At 37.3% G+C, this 13,171-nt stretch overlaps 1 protein-coding gene across 2 annotated transcripts in view; it reads left to right on the forward strand.

The window, feature by feature from the left end:
- Positions 1–13,171, forward strand: part of insrb (insulin receptor b) — a 71,936-nt gene that overhangs the window by 26,416 nt on the left and 32,349 nt on the right. The window lies entirely within an intron of this gene.

Below are 13,171 nucleotides of genomic sequence, written 5' to 3' on the forward strand. Positions count from 1 at the left end.
ACTTGTATCTTTCAACGTACCTGATGATGGAGCTGAGAACTCGTGAAAAGCTTATAATATGTGTAAAGGTGTCAAAACAGCGCCAGGAATCCCTGTTGTGGATTTTCACGCATACAAACCGAGATCTACTGCGAGGAGACGTGGTTCTGATGCCCGTACTGAACTGTGATGGGCAACATCGGGTCGCATCCTGTGACATAATGTCCTGTTTTTGGTTTGTTTACATGTCTTTGGTCCATGTTGTTCTTTTTTCATTAGTCTCTGTCCTCTTTTTTTGGTGTGCACCAGGGTTCAGATTGGAGCGTTCACACTTATTCTAATGAGAGCGATCACACCAGGGTTCATTTTGATCCAACCAAACATGCCACGTGTAAACACCCTGAAAGACAGATTCTTGGGATTTAAGAATTGTTATCTGTTCTTCAAACTGAGAATCAAGAAATTAATATTTTGCAAGGTTTTTTTTTTTTTTTAACCAGCTCTAGTAAACATAGGTCTTGGCTGATATGCAAGTTGAAGCTACAATAACAAAGATGAACCGTGTGTATGCGAGCGAGATGGGGCTTGTGTTTGGCTGGAGGAAGCCAGTCTGGTACATTGAAGGACAGTCTGTGCCAATACAAATCTTGTCCGCCGGTTCAGCGTGTACCGCACCTGCTCTCTATTCACCTCACACCCCTCTCAACATGATTCAGCTCAAGTACCTTGTTTACTTCCACCTCTTTTTGGAGGGAAATGATATGGAAGGGCTCGATGAGTCCGTTCAGCCTTAAACGCATCCAGGAACAGAAGCACATGTGCTCTTAAGTTGGAAAATTGAGGAGCGCATTAAAAACTTAAGGGGCGAAATAAAAATTCATCAAATAATGCTTTTTTCCGCCAAATTAATTTAATTTAATTAGAATACCAAAGGTTTTTTTATATTTCTGCTTCAACTGTATTTAATAATTATGTAAATATTTATTTATTTAACTGTAATGGACATATTATTGTCTCGATACTAGTCAAAATCTGCGTAATAATGTTCTTAAAATATATATTTATTTATTTTTTTTGTCACAGGGCAGCTTAGAGAGAAACTATCACAACAGCATTCGTATGGATGAGGTCAGGTTCTTTAATAAGACCAGCGGTGCTCTGCCCAAATAAAGGTTCACGTTGGTAGCTGGGAGGTGTCCCGTGCTCTTCAAAGGGATGCATGCATGAAGCAACCCACTTTTTTTGTCATGTGATAGGTGAAAGTTTAGTCGGGCATAATGTCAAAGTGAAACCCCATTTCTGGAGTGTGATGCAATGGCGCTGTATTTGGGCAAGCGCTGGGTTGAGCGAGTGTGTAACCCTACAGCAAGATACCATATCCCCAAAGAAACACGCGCTCCCTGTCATGCCAAATAAACATAACCTGTCCGTGTTTGTTTGTTTAGCCTGACATTCATGTTTTCTGTTCCTCCGAGAAATTCTGTTTTTCCACAAATAATGAGAGGAAAAAGTTTGTGTTCGAGGTGGAAGGTTTTTAACTTTCTTTTGCACTTATTTCAAGACTTTAATACACATTTATAATATGTATTTATTTATATTGAATATTATTTATATATTCATATTCATTATTTATGTGATGTTTTTTTTTTTCATTTTATTCATTTTTGCCCCAACCCTCTACTTTCTGATCTTTTATATTTTCATTCATCAGTTATTCCAAAAACAAAAGCTTCATCTACAAACAAACTTTCCAATCAATTCTTAAAGTCCCCCTGTGGTGAAAATCCAGCTTTTAATGTTGTTTATATATCTATGTGGTGTTTTTAATATGCTTTAAGACAAACCGTGTGTAAATTCATAAGTATTTTCTCCTTAAAACTGCAGAAAACACGGTTTGAAATCGTTGGTGTTTCTGACGTCACAAACTACCTTGTAACCAATCAGGGGTGCGTTTCCCGAAAGCATCGTTAGCCAACTATGGTCGCAAGTTCCCTCGTTACCAATAGAGTTCAATGGACATTGCGATGAACTTACGACCATAGTTGGCCAACGATGCTTTCGGGAAACGCACCCCAGGTCAACGAGTGGATCTCTGAGCTGGAGTGAGTGAGTGGAGGCGGGGCTCATTTGCATATTCACAGAACACGTATACTAATTGAGAGAAGGGTGTAGTTACATTCAAGCTGTTTTGAGATGTGAAGAAATGTTTTTCAAGGAAATAACACTGAAATATATCACTTATGGTGATCAAACATAAGTTTTAAGGGATAAAATGATTGACTGCATGGGGACTTTAATAGATAAAACCAAAGAAATTGCTAATTCGGTTTCATGTTGACTCTTAAATGCTTAAAACTGTTTGGTGATGCACTGATTCAACTGTATAAATGTTTACCAAATGAATTAACGTGGTGAAGTGCTTGATCCATTTATGAATGCACTAAACTGTTTTCTGTGAAAGCAGGCATTTAGTGTCAGGAGCCGTTTGGAGTTCAGACGGAGGATGCAGACGTGAGGTTGAGTGGAAAGATAAAATCTGTGCAGGTCCTTCTGTAAGCGTCGCTTTCCATTCTTAGCCAGACATAAAAACAGCTCAGCACGCTTGAAGAATGAAACGTTTAGTGTTTGGTTTATTTGGTGTTTTGTGCTAGTTTCTGGAGTGTAGCTGATAATAAGAGCATAAACATGGACACGCTTCATCCTGTATCTCAGGGAATGTTTATTTCCTTTGAAGAACATTTTGATCAATCTCTCTGCCTTCAGTGTAGCAACGGTGTTAAAACTGGTCCTTTTATTCCTCCATAAAAACGTCACGAACGCAAACAAGGGAAGAGGCGGAGTGTCGGACAGAAGACTGTTCTAGATTTGCTGTCAGATCAGTGATATCTTTTGCTCTGGCACATCATGTTCTGTTATTGTGAGCGTTGTTCTGTTGCGCCGACAGCGGCTCTTGCGCAACCAGGACCTTTTCAGGTCAAAGTTCAGCAGCCGCGGGTTTGCGCTCTTTTGTTGTCATAGCCATTTTGTTCCCCTCTGATGATGTCAGAGCATTGTACGTTGTGGACTTTAGTTTGTTTTTTTTTGTCTGGATGAATCGCTCTTAATTAACCTGACTTAACATTAACCTGATTAACCGAACGCAAACATTGACAACATCTTTTTTTAGTTTCATAGCAAACCATGCGTTTTAATTAGTGTAAGTTTGTTTTAATGTTCTCATTATTTAGATTGTTAAACACAATATTAGAGCTATAATGTTATGTATTATTATTATTATTATTATTATTATTATTATTATTATTATTATATACTACTATTACTACTAATAATTATTGTTCTTTTTATTATTAATTTATTTTATACTGTTAAAAATTATTTATAAATAGAATATTACTTATAATATTTTATATTATATTTATACATAATAATAATAATAATAGTAGTAATAATAATGATTTATTTAAAAAAATAGTAATAGTAATAGTAGTAAAAATAATAATAATAATAATAATAATTATTATTATTATTATTATTATTATTATTATTATTGGTTTAATGTATTATTACCATTATTAGTAGAATTTTATTATCATAATATACTTTATATATTTTATTATTATTATTATTAGTAGGAGTAGTACTAGTAGTATTCATATTATGTTATGTATTTGTATGTATAAATAATAATTATACATATATAAATATTCTTTAGATAGTGCTATTATGTATAAATATAAAATAGTACTACTAATAATAATAGAAGTAGTAGTAATAATAATAATAATAATAGTAAATTATTATTTAAATTGTAAATACTTTTTAAATAAAGTATTATTAGTATTAGTATTATTAGAAGTAGATGTAATTATTTTTTAAATACCTCTTTTATATTATAATACAACATAATAATAATAATAATAATAATAATAATAATAATAATAATAATAATAATGTTGCTTAATTTAAAAATGATTACATAAAAAAATAATATAATTTTTGCGCTTAGGACATAGATAAATCCCTGGTATGTTCTTGAGTGCCGTTAGCTGCGTTTTGGTTTCTTAGAAAAGGAGACAGGGAAAAAACAGCAGGAAAAACAGAAGGAAAAATGCGGAGCTCCTCAAGGGCTGACATCCAGTAATAAATCTGACACATTTGCTTGGAAAAATCACATGGGTCAGTGAGTTTAAGGAAGCTGATTTTCTTGTTTTCGTGGTCCAGGTGAAAGATTCGGGAAGAAGTCTGATGTCGCATCTCTTGCTCTTCAGTCTGACCTTGACAGTTTGTTTGTATAGGCTACTTGTTTGTTTTATCTTATCCAAGCTGGAACTGCTTTTCCAACCAGAAGGGCGTGGATGAATCACACTGAATTAGATTCAACAGCTGATAATGATTTTCAGAAGCACTTTGCGGTTAAAATCTTGTTTGTCCTGTCCATCGGAATTCATAACTGTGGCGACGGAGTGCAGAAATCCTTGCGTGGGTTGAGCTGAGGTGTCGCGTGATGCCTTGCGACAGGTGGGCGCTCTAGCTTCCGTCTGCTGTTAGGAGAAGCGCTTTTCCGAGTATCAGCACCTCGGAAGTGCCGGAGGGTAAGGGTACTTTTCCTATAACAATCTAAGAGTAGGTCATTCAGTTCCCACCGCAGAGTAAAGAAGCCCTTAGCATGACAGATAAGGAGCCTGTGAAGATTCTCTTTCTCCCACTTCACTGCTCTTTTCCCCACTGTAGCCGACACTCAATTTCACACGAGCTGGGGGATCGTCTGCACAGCTTGAGCAAGCAACGGCTTTTTTTTTTTTGTAGTGTTTCTCAGAATTTAGGAAAAAAAGGGGGGAAAAACTCTCCAGGCACCTCTTCTAACACAATAGGAGTCGCTCAGTCAGTAGGAGGTTATAGGACAATAGGAGGTTGCTGTCAGTCAGAGCCTTATATCAAGGCCCAGATGAAAGGTTTATTTTTTTTTTGCTCTGTTTTTGAGGACAAAACTGTGGAATTGTGCATAAATGAGTTTAAACTTGGGAAAATGTGTTCAATTTGAGCTGAAAGGGCTGCGTTTTTTTTTTTTTTTTTTTTTTTTTTTGTATCATCAAATTAGCCTAAATATTTAACAATCGAACATACAAAAGGCAGACATTTTTTACATTTTTATGATGGATAGTAAAATACTTGTATTAATCTCTTTTTCTTTAATGTTTATGATGTTTATAGTATTTTTTTCATTATACTTTCCTGGTCTTAAGGCCTGTTCACACCAAGAACGATTACTATATTAGCATAATATTAGCATACAACGCACGTTAAACATTGTTTATTATAAGTGAGCACTTCCGCTTTAAATTCTGGGGTGGATTCTGATTGGCTGTCAATGTTTTTATTGTTTATCAGTTAAAAAACAATATTGTTCTGAAAGGGATTCTAACAATATCATGCCTCTGTCATTATCATATAGTTGTGGTGTGGATGACGCAATTCTTAGAGAATTAAAACGATTCAAACTTTATCGTCATAGTTATTGTTAATGCCGGTTAACACCAAGATTATTAATTTTTTTATCATTATAGTTATCGTTAAGGCCCATTCACGCCAAGATTAATAAAACTTCATCGTTATAGTTATCGTTAAGGCCCATTCACGCCAAGATTAATAAAACTTCATCGTTATAGTTATCGTTAAGGCCCATTCACGCCAAGATTAATAAAACTTTATCGTTATAGTTATCGTTAAGGCCCATTCACGCCAAGATTAATAAAACTTTATCGTTATAGTTATCGTTAAGGCCCATTCACGCCAAGTTTATTAAAAATATTGATAATTTGAAGATTATTGGTGCGAGTTATTGTTAACACAAAGATTATTAAAAATGTATCGTTATAGTTTTCGTTTAGGCCCATTCACACCAAGAACGATAACTATACTGATAGCTACATTATCGTACATGATTAAAACCATTTAAAGTTATCGCCCATAGTGTGAACAAACCATTGTTTGCGCAAAACTTTTCAGTGCATGTTATTCCCATTAAGAAAAAACACTCTTAAATGACTTTTCTTTCAGATGACATCATCGAGCCCTTATATGTTTTAGCCCTGCCCCTCTATATATCTTTCCCAATGAATAACATCAAGTCCCGCCTTTCGCCATCGACTGATTTGAATGTTGTTTCACTCAAATGTGTTGAAAGATTGCGAAAGTAAAATTAGTGAATGTTGAAATATGACTTTCTATATTAAGGCTCAATCCCAATTCACCCCTTGCCCCTACCCCTTGGCCCTACCCCTCCGTTTTGCGCGTTCCCGTGAAGGGGTAGGGCTGTCTCAATTCTCTTTTGGTTGGAGGGGTAGGGGGTAGGGGGAAGGGGAAGGGGAAGGGCCAGGTAGCCCTTGAAACGAAGATTTTTCGGGACCACACTTCAAACGAAGGGGTATGAGAAATGTACCTGCATACACCGGCTACAGAGGCAACATGACTGCCAATAATCATTTTCTTTGTCACATTCAATCTTGTGTTCATATTTACGGTCATGTTCTTCAATGAAACGGTTGCAAAAAAATCGTTAAAGTTCGTTAACAATATGACGCGTGTAAAAAGCAAAAGTTTGAAGCGAAGTGGACGCGCGAATGAGGGGATAAACGCCTCGCGCAGCAAGACCTCCAGACGCGCGTAAACGCGTCTTAACATTGAAATCACTCGCGCCAGACGCTCTATTCGCGTTTGGTGTGAACGCAGCATTAGACGTCGAAGATATCGTCATCTCCGTTGTTTTCTGCAAACTTCAGAAGAAAAATGCAAAACATAGCTGTAACTCATGCAAGACTACAGCTTACGACGGCAACTTGGAAGTTTGTGATAAACATTGGCGGATCTGTGACGTAGGCGCTAGCGACGATGTATAATGACATGTAACGGTGTAGTAGTGGTGTCCCATTTCATAGGGGAATATTTTCACCCCTACGCCTTGACACTCTGTTTCAAGGGGCAAGGGTAAGGGGTAGGCGAAGGGTTAGGGGTAGGTGAAGGGGTATAAAATAGAATTGGGATTGGGCCTAAGTCCCCTTTTGATAAAGTTTTCATCTGATGTCCAGTGAGTTTAAAAAGCATATTATGTAAGCAAAATATTTTCGGTCCTCTTTTAATGCGTTTTTATGTCATTTTTGTTTATTGATTGATTATGCATTATTAAAATTGACAGTAATATTTTTATTTAATTTTTGTATTAACTCCTTTAGTTTTAATAAGTAACATTAAGCCTATATTCACATGCTTTGGACTTTGAAGTCCAGCAACGACTTACATGTAGTATGCACTTCAATTTGAACCTGTGATCTTACGGTTATGAAGGGAAAATCTGTAGATTTTGCACAAAACCCCTTTGATAGAGGAGCTGATCCATGATCTCACCGTGTCCTTCCTCGTGAGCGCCAGGGTTTAAGTTACCCCTCTGCTTGAACTCTCACACAGATACTTTCTCTCATCCGAACCATCAGCATACATTTGCACGCAAGTGTGTTTGTGACCGTTTGTGTATGGGAAAAGGAAGTAAATGTGTTTGCTAGTTGTGCAGTTTGTATATGCATATGCCTGCAGGTAAAGATGTGGTGTCCACACAGGAAGTATGAGGCCCTCCGGCAGCTGCCAGCGATTGGTTCTCACTTGGAACGAACTGTGATGTATATATAATGTGCATTGCATTTGTTAATGCATAACATGTTTTGATCATAGTAAAACGGGAATTTAAAACATCCATTTGTTTTATTTCTGGTGGTTTGTGTTTGGATTAGGAAGCACAGATTGTGTTGGATTAGTTGTTTCGGAAGAATCACATTAGCAGCTGTACTTCCTCCATGATTGTGTGTGTGCGTGTGTGTGCGCGTGCCACTGTAGTCGACTAGCGTCTACGCCAACTTCCATTCATTAGCTAAACAAGAAGCCCTGAGGGAGATGGAGGAGCTTGTGTCCTCGACGTTATCAATGGAAGCGTTTCTACGCCCTGCGTTTGCATAGCAGCACCGCTGACACGCCATTCTGACAAACCGCTGAGCGCTTGCACGTTCCCGCTGTTTCATGTCCTTCGGAGAAAGGAAAGGAAGAGCCACGGGGGCATTTTCAGAAATTAGATCCTTCTGATATGCATGTAAACATGGGAAATAACCATGGGGGAGGATTTGCATGTGGTTAATGACGGTTAAATGCAAACAAATCAAAATCTATCCATCATCAGAATGTTTTACAGCAGTATTTTAATATCATGATATAGCTTTTTTTATTGGATAACTATATGCTAATTAATTTTTATAATCCAGTGGAAATTATGAATATAATGTAATTAATGTAAATTAATGTGTGCTTGCTGAATAATAGTATTACATTTCTTTAAAAAAACAAAAACCTTCGAACAGTATTTATTTATTTGCTATCAATTATCACATGTGGGGAGGTTGTTGTTTTTGCATATTGTATGCAAAATGTAGCATATTAATTAAATGTTTAATGTATTAAATGTTTAATTTCTGTTCTGCGTTTTAAAGAGTGGTTGGAAATCTTGAGATTAATCCTGATTATGTGATTCTAATGAAAGCCATATTATTTGTTTATTTTTGGTGATATGAAAAGTTATTAATATCTGAGAGCCTGATAAAGTTGAATCACATTAGGGAAAGACTATTTCCAAATAAATGCAACTATCTCGACATCTCGAGTGCTCAAATCTAGCGAACTGAACGCCTGTGCTCTCAAAGATGGGTTTTATTAATAACCGAGGACGAGGAGGGGTCGAGGACACGTGGGCTGCTCCTGTTTTTGGGGTTGCTAGGTAACAGTGAAGCAGCTGTGATGAAGAGCGAATGTGTGGTCACATGGGTGTCTCCCCCAGAAGTTTGCATGAGGGGAAACCATTCCAAATCCACACTAAAGGAATCTGGCGTCTTTCTGAAGTTCACTGAAAATTCTTGGAATTGTTTCCTGCCTTTGTGTGTGTGCTTTCGAAGTGGCGAGGGGTCACGTCCTCCGCGGTGAGATGGTTATTGAGTTCATGGTTATTACTTGGAATCTGCCAAATTGGGATGATCGTGATTCACCAATTTTATTAAATATTTTGGCTAATTTGACAATACTGGTGTACATTTCTCTCTACATGGTTATTATAGTTAACTGTAACCCCCAAAAATGTTCATAAAATGGCAATGAAATAAACTTTAAATAAAATAAAATACAACAAAAAACAAACTTATTTTATTTCAGCTAGTTGCAAGGCATATTTAGTTTAACGTAAATGTAATAAAACTGAAATAAAAATAAATAACTATACAGACATAATTTAGAAACCAAAAGCAAATAAAATAACAAACACACACTCAACAAGATTAATCAAATGTAACTAGAATTAAAACATAAATATAAAACTAATAGACTCTTAATGATACTAAAATATTTTTTTTATTTTTAAAATGATGTATAATTAAATTTTTGGACAATTGGATTAGTATTTTTGTTCAGTAATATTTAGTTATAGTAAATAACACATTTACATACAAATACAATTAATAATATCACTTAATATGTACTCAATTGAACGTTATATGTAATTACAAATACAAAGGGTTTAAATATTGGCGGAAAAATTGTACTAACTATGTAAAAATATTTCTATCAATATTTTAGGTCTTTTGCTCATTATATATTATCATATTAAAATGTATGTAAATTATAATATAACTATTACATTTGTATATATTAAAAATACATATACAAATGCTCAAATATTGGCACATTTTTTTTAAAGTTAAATAAATGTCGTATAAAACAAGTATGCATTTTATTTCAGCAATTTTGTCACCATTTGGCATTGGCCATTAATAAGCCCCTAATAAGCTCAATGGCTAGCCAAAGATAGAATTGAAATTACAACAAAAAAGACTTTTAATGAGAGTATTGGGATGTTTATAATTGTTAATAAGCGCAAGCACGTGTGGACTAAAGAGCAAAATAAGTAGCTTGAAGCTGCCCGAAGGGAAGAGTTTAATGAATTGAGGAGAGGAGGTGGCATTGCATAACTTGTTTGTGAGCAAAACAAGCCCTCCCTCCTTGTGGGTGATGAGAGGATTGTTTACAACCCTTGCAAGTGTCACATATCCTCCATTGCCCATTTAGAAAGCATCTCTCCATGTCGGATCACTCTCGTAGCGTTTGACTAATGGGTCAGTCGCTCCTCTTTCAAGCGATCGACTCAATCAGTTACAGATTGTGTTGATGTCGTGGCTAAGGTTTTTATCGACGGTCCGACACAAACGCAAAACCATCAAACCGTTTATAAGGGGTCATGTGATCCATCATAACTTACCTATTGTTTAACCCAGAGATCATTTACAAGGGCGTTTCCGTATTTGCCGTGGCTCTTGGTTTACCAGTGGTCGATGTGCCGTATGAAGCAACATGTTTGTACTCAATGCCAGCAACATGTTGACATAGCCATTACTGCAAATATATCGCTTGTCCGTTCGTAATTAGGCAACGTTAAATAAATTCAACATGTTGCTGTCAGAGATTCCCCTCTAGCTTGTTTTTCCCAGGCTGTTGCTGTTGTTGTCGTCGTTGTTGTTGTTGTTGTCGTCGTTTCCTTTGCCGTACATCTGGACGCCCGGTGCCTCGATCATAAAACCCCACAGCTGGAGAGTGACGAATGGAAGAACGCAGAGCTCTTGCTTTGCCGAACGCTCATCCCCTCCCAATGTTGGACCATGGATGGTGGGTACTTTTTGGTTACGAGCCTTTTGATCAATGCATGAGGCTTCCCCGAGAGCGAGAACCAGCTGTGGACGCCTCCACACCGAGCACTGACTCAGCTCAGAAAGTTCTGGGTCAAAGAAAATCAGCTAAGTCACCACAAACTTTCCAATGTCGCTCTCCCCAAAACATGACAGACTCTTGTGATTTGTAGCCGTATCTGTAGTCTACACCATTTGGGCGATGCCTAAAAGACAAGGTTTAGCATTTACAAGGCCAACCTCACCAAGAACTTGAGGCCAACTCTACTTGGGTGATCTCCTGAGTTCGAGGAGTTCAATTGTAGTGTTCACATTTAAGCTTGCAAACTGCTTTCAAGTCCTTTTGTGAAGTCAAACTCAGCTTTAATCTTTTTGGGTATCACCTACAATTGAAGAACGTTATAAGCAGACCCCACCCACCTCCTGGTTTTAAAGGGACAGTTCACCCAAAAATAGTGTCATCATTTATAATATACTTTATATATCATATTTATACGTTTTAAATTGGTTTTGGGAAAATGAGTCTAACAGCCAGAACAGAACAGATTTTTTTTTGCTGGTTGGGATCATGGTGGGATTGTATGCTTTCAATGCTACCAGGCTAAAGTTAGCATTTCCCAGATCACATATTGCACCTTTAAACAAGGTACATCGTCAAAAAAGTAAAAAAACTACTTTTTTTTTTGAAAAAAAAAAACACTGTTAAAGTGTGCCGAATTTCTTTCAAACTGCTTAGAGAAGTCAAACTCTTTGTTCTGTTTGGATAAAACCTAATATTTTGCATTTACAAGAAAAAAAGTGTTTGTAATTGAATTTGTTTTGTTTGTTTTTCAGGTTGTTCTCAGGTGATATACTAAAATAGTTACATTGTAGTGTGTGTGGTTATAGTAACATTATTTCAGCTTAACTAATTTCTGAACTAAAATCTAAAAGAAGCGCAGCCATCCAAAACTATTTTGGCCTAAACTATTATTTTTACTTTTTCGGACGTAATTGTGTTGCATTTTGGTTTTTTGTCCATACAATAGAACTCATTATTGGTCCACATTGACTGTCATTGTATGCACAAAAAGGGCTTAAAATTGAGTCTTTTTGGATGAACTATCCCTTTAAATTCAGTTCGCTTTAGAGGGGACTGAGTTCGTTTAGCGCGTTAACCTAAAAGCCCACATTCCTGCATTCTGAGACTCGTCTGGGACTTGTCGAACTCTCGATTTGTTACGTATCAGGATGTTCCTTTGTTTACTCTATTTGGCCGTCGCCTAAACGACGGCTAGTTTTATGGGTCCCTCACTCCATTTAAGAGCGCGCCGGCTCGTTTAAACCGTAATTACGGAGCCAGCCGGGCCCAAACACCTGGACGGCGTGAAGAGCGCAAGCTTGGCCTCGTCTCGTACAGCTGTGGAGAGTCACCTTGCAGCAAGTCTGGGGGAATTCCCTCCTAAATCAGCCAAGTTTTGGGAAGGAAAAGCAAAGCGAAGCTCTGGATTCTGTCAGCGTGCCATACTCCACTCTGGACTGTGAGTCAGACCCAAACAAACACGCTCTTCTGATCCAATTTAAGCCTCCAGAAGCTTGCCAGTTCGCATTTGTTCCAAGAAAACATGTAAACATCCCAATCACTCGCACTATAGGCGGGATGAGCGCAGAGACGCTTGGCGGAGCTGTTAGGGGAGGCCAAATATTTTTAGATCTCTTGAAACAGGGGCCATGCGGTTCACAGCAGAGTATTTTTGGGTTATCATATCTCGTTAAAAAAAATTAACACCCGCGCTATGATTACCACCGCCGCGTGATGTGTGTGTAGCATCTGCGTACGAGGATTTCCTTGACTCAGTGCTAATGAAGTTTATGTAAATGAGACCAACACATTTGTGTTATGTGTAATTTGTATAGGTCTTTGCAAATATACATTGATTTGATGTGTTTTCCTCCCAATGCCATGTTCACCGAAATTGTGGGGAATATGTACTTATAACATGGTATAACCTTTGGCTAATAAACCGCTATTAGCCATCAGGAAGAATGTAGGACTCTGGTCTGTAACGCATTTGACCATATTTAATCTATTCCACATAAATCTGCAGATTTCTCCGTGCAATCTGTGCAGAAAATGTGGAAACCGCTCCGTGTGGGTCCAGTCATTAGGTTGAAAATGTCTTTAGTCAAATCAGATGGAGGTACACAAGATCAACATCACATGTCGTTCTAAAAAGGGGGAAAAAAGAGACGGTTCAGGAAATAAGCCAGATCGCACTAATGGGGCTGTTCTGTCAGATCTGATCTGATGTGGTGTGGTTCTCCGTTTTATCTTTACGTGTTTTCCTGTTTGAATAAGAACGCACAGTCCTAATTGCGTCCAGAGTGGACAGTGATTATAAAGGGGGGGGGTTGTCCGGTTATTAGGGGTGTTTGCTAAGACAAGCGTC

The sequence above is a fragment of the Abramis brama genome, assembly GCF_963993115.1.
Source record: "Abramis brama genome assembly, chromosome: 6".
NCBI lineage: Eukaryota > Metazoa > Chordata > Actinopteri > Cypriniformes > Leuciscidae > Abramis > Abramis brama.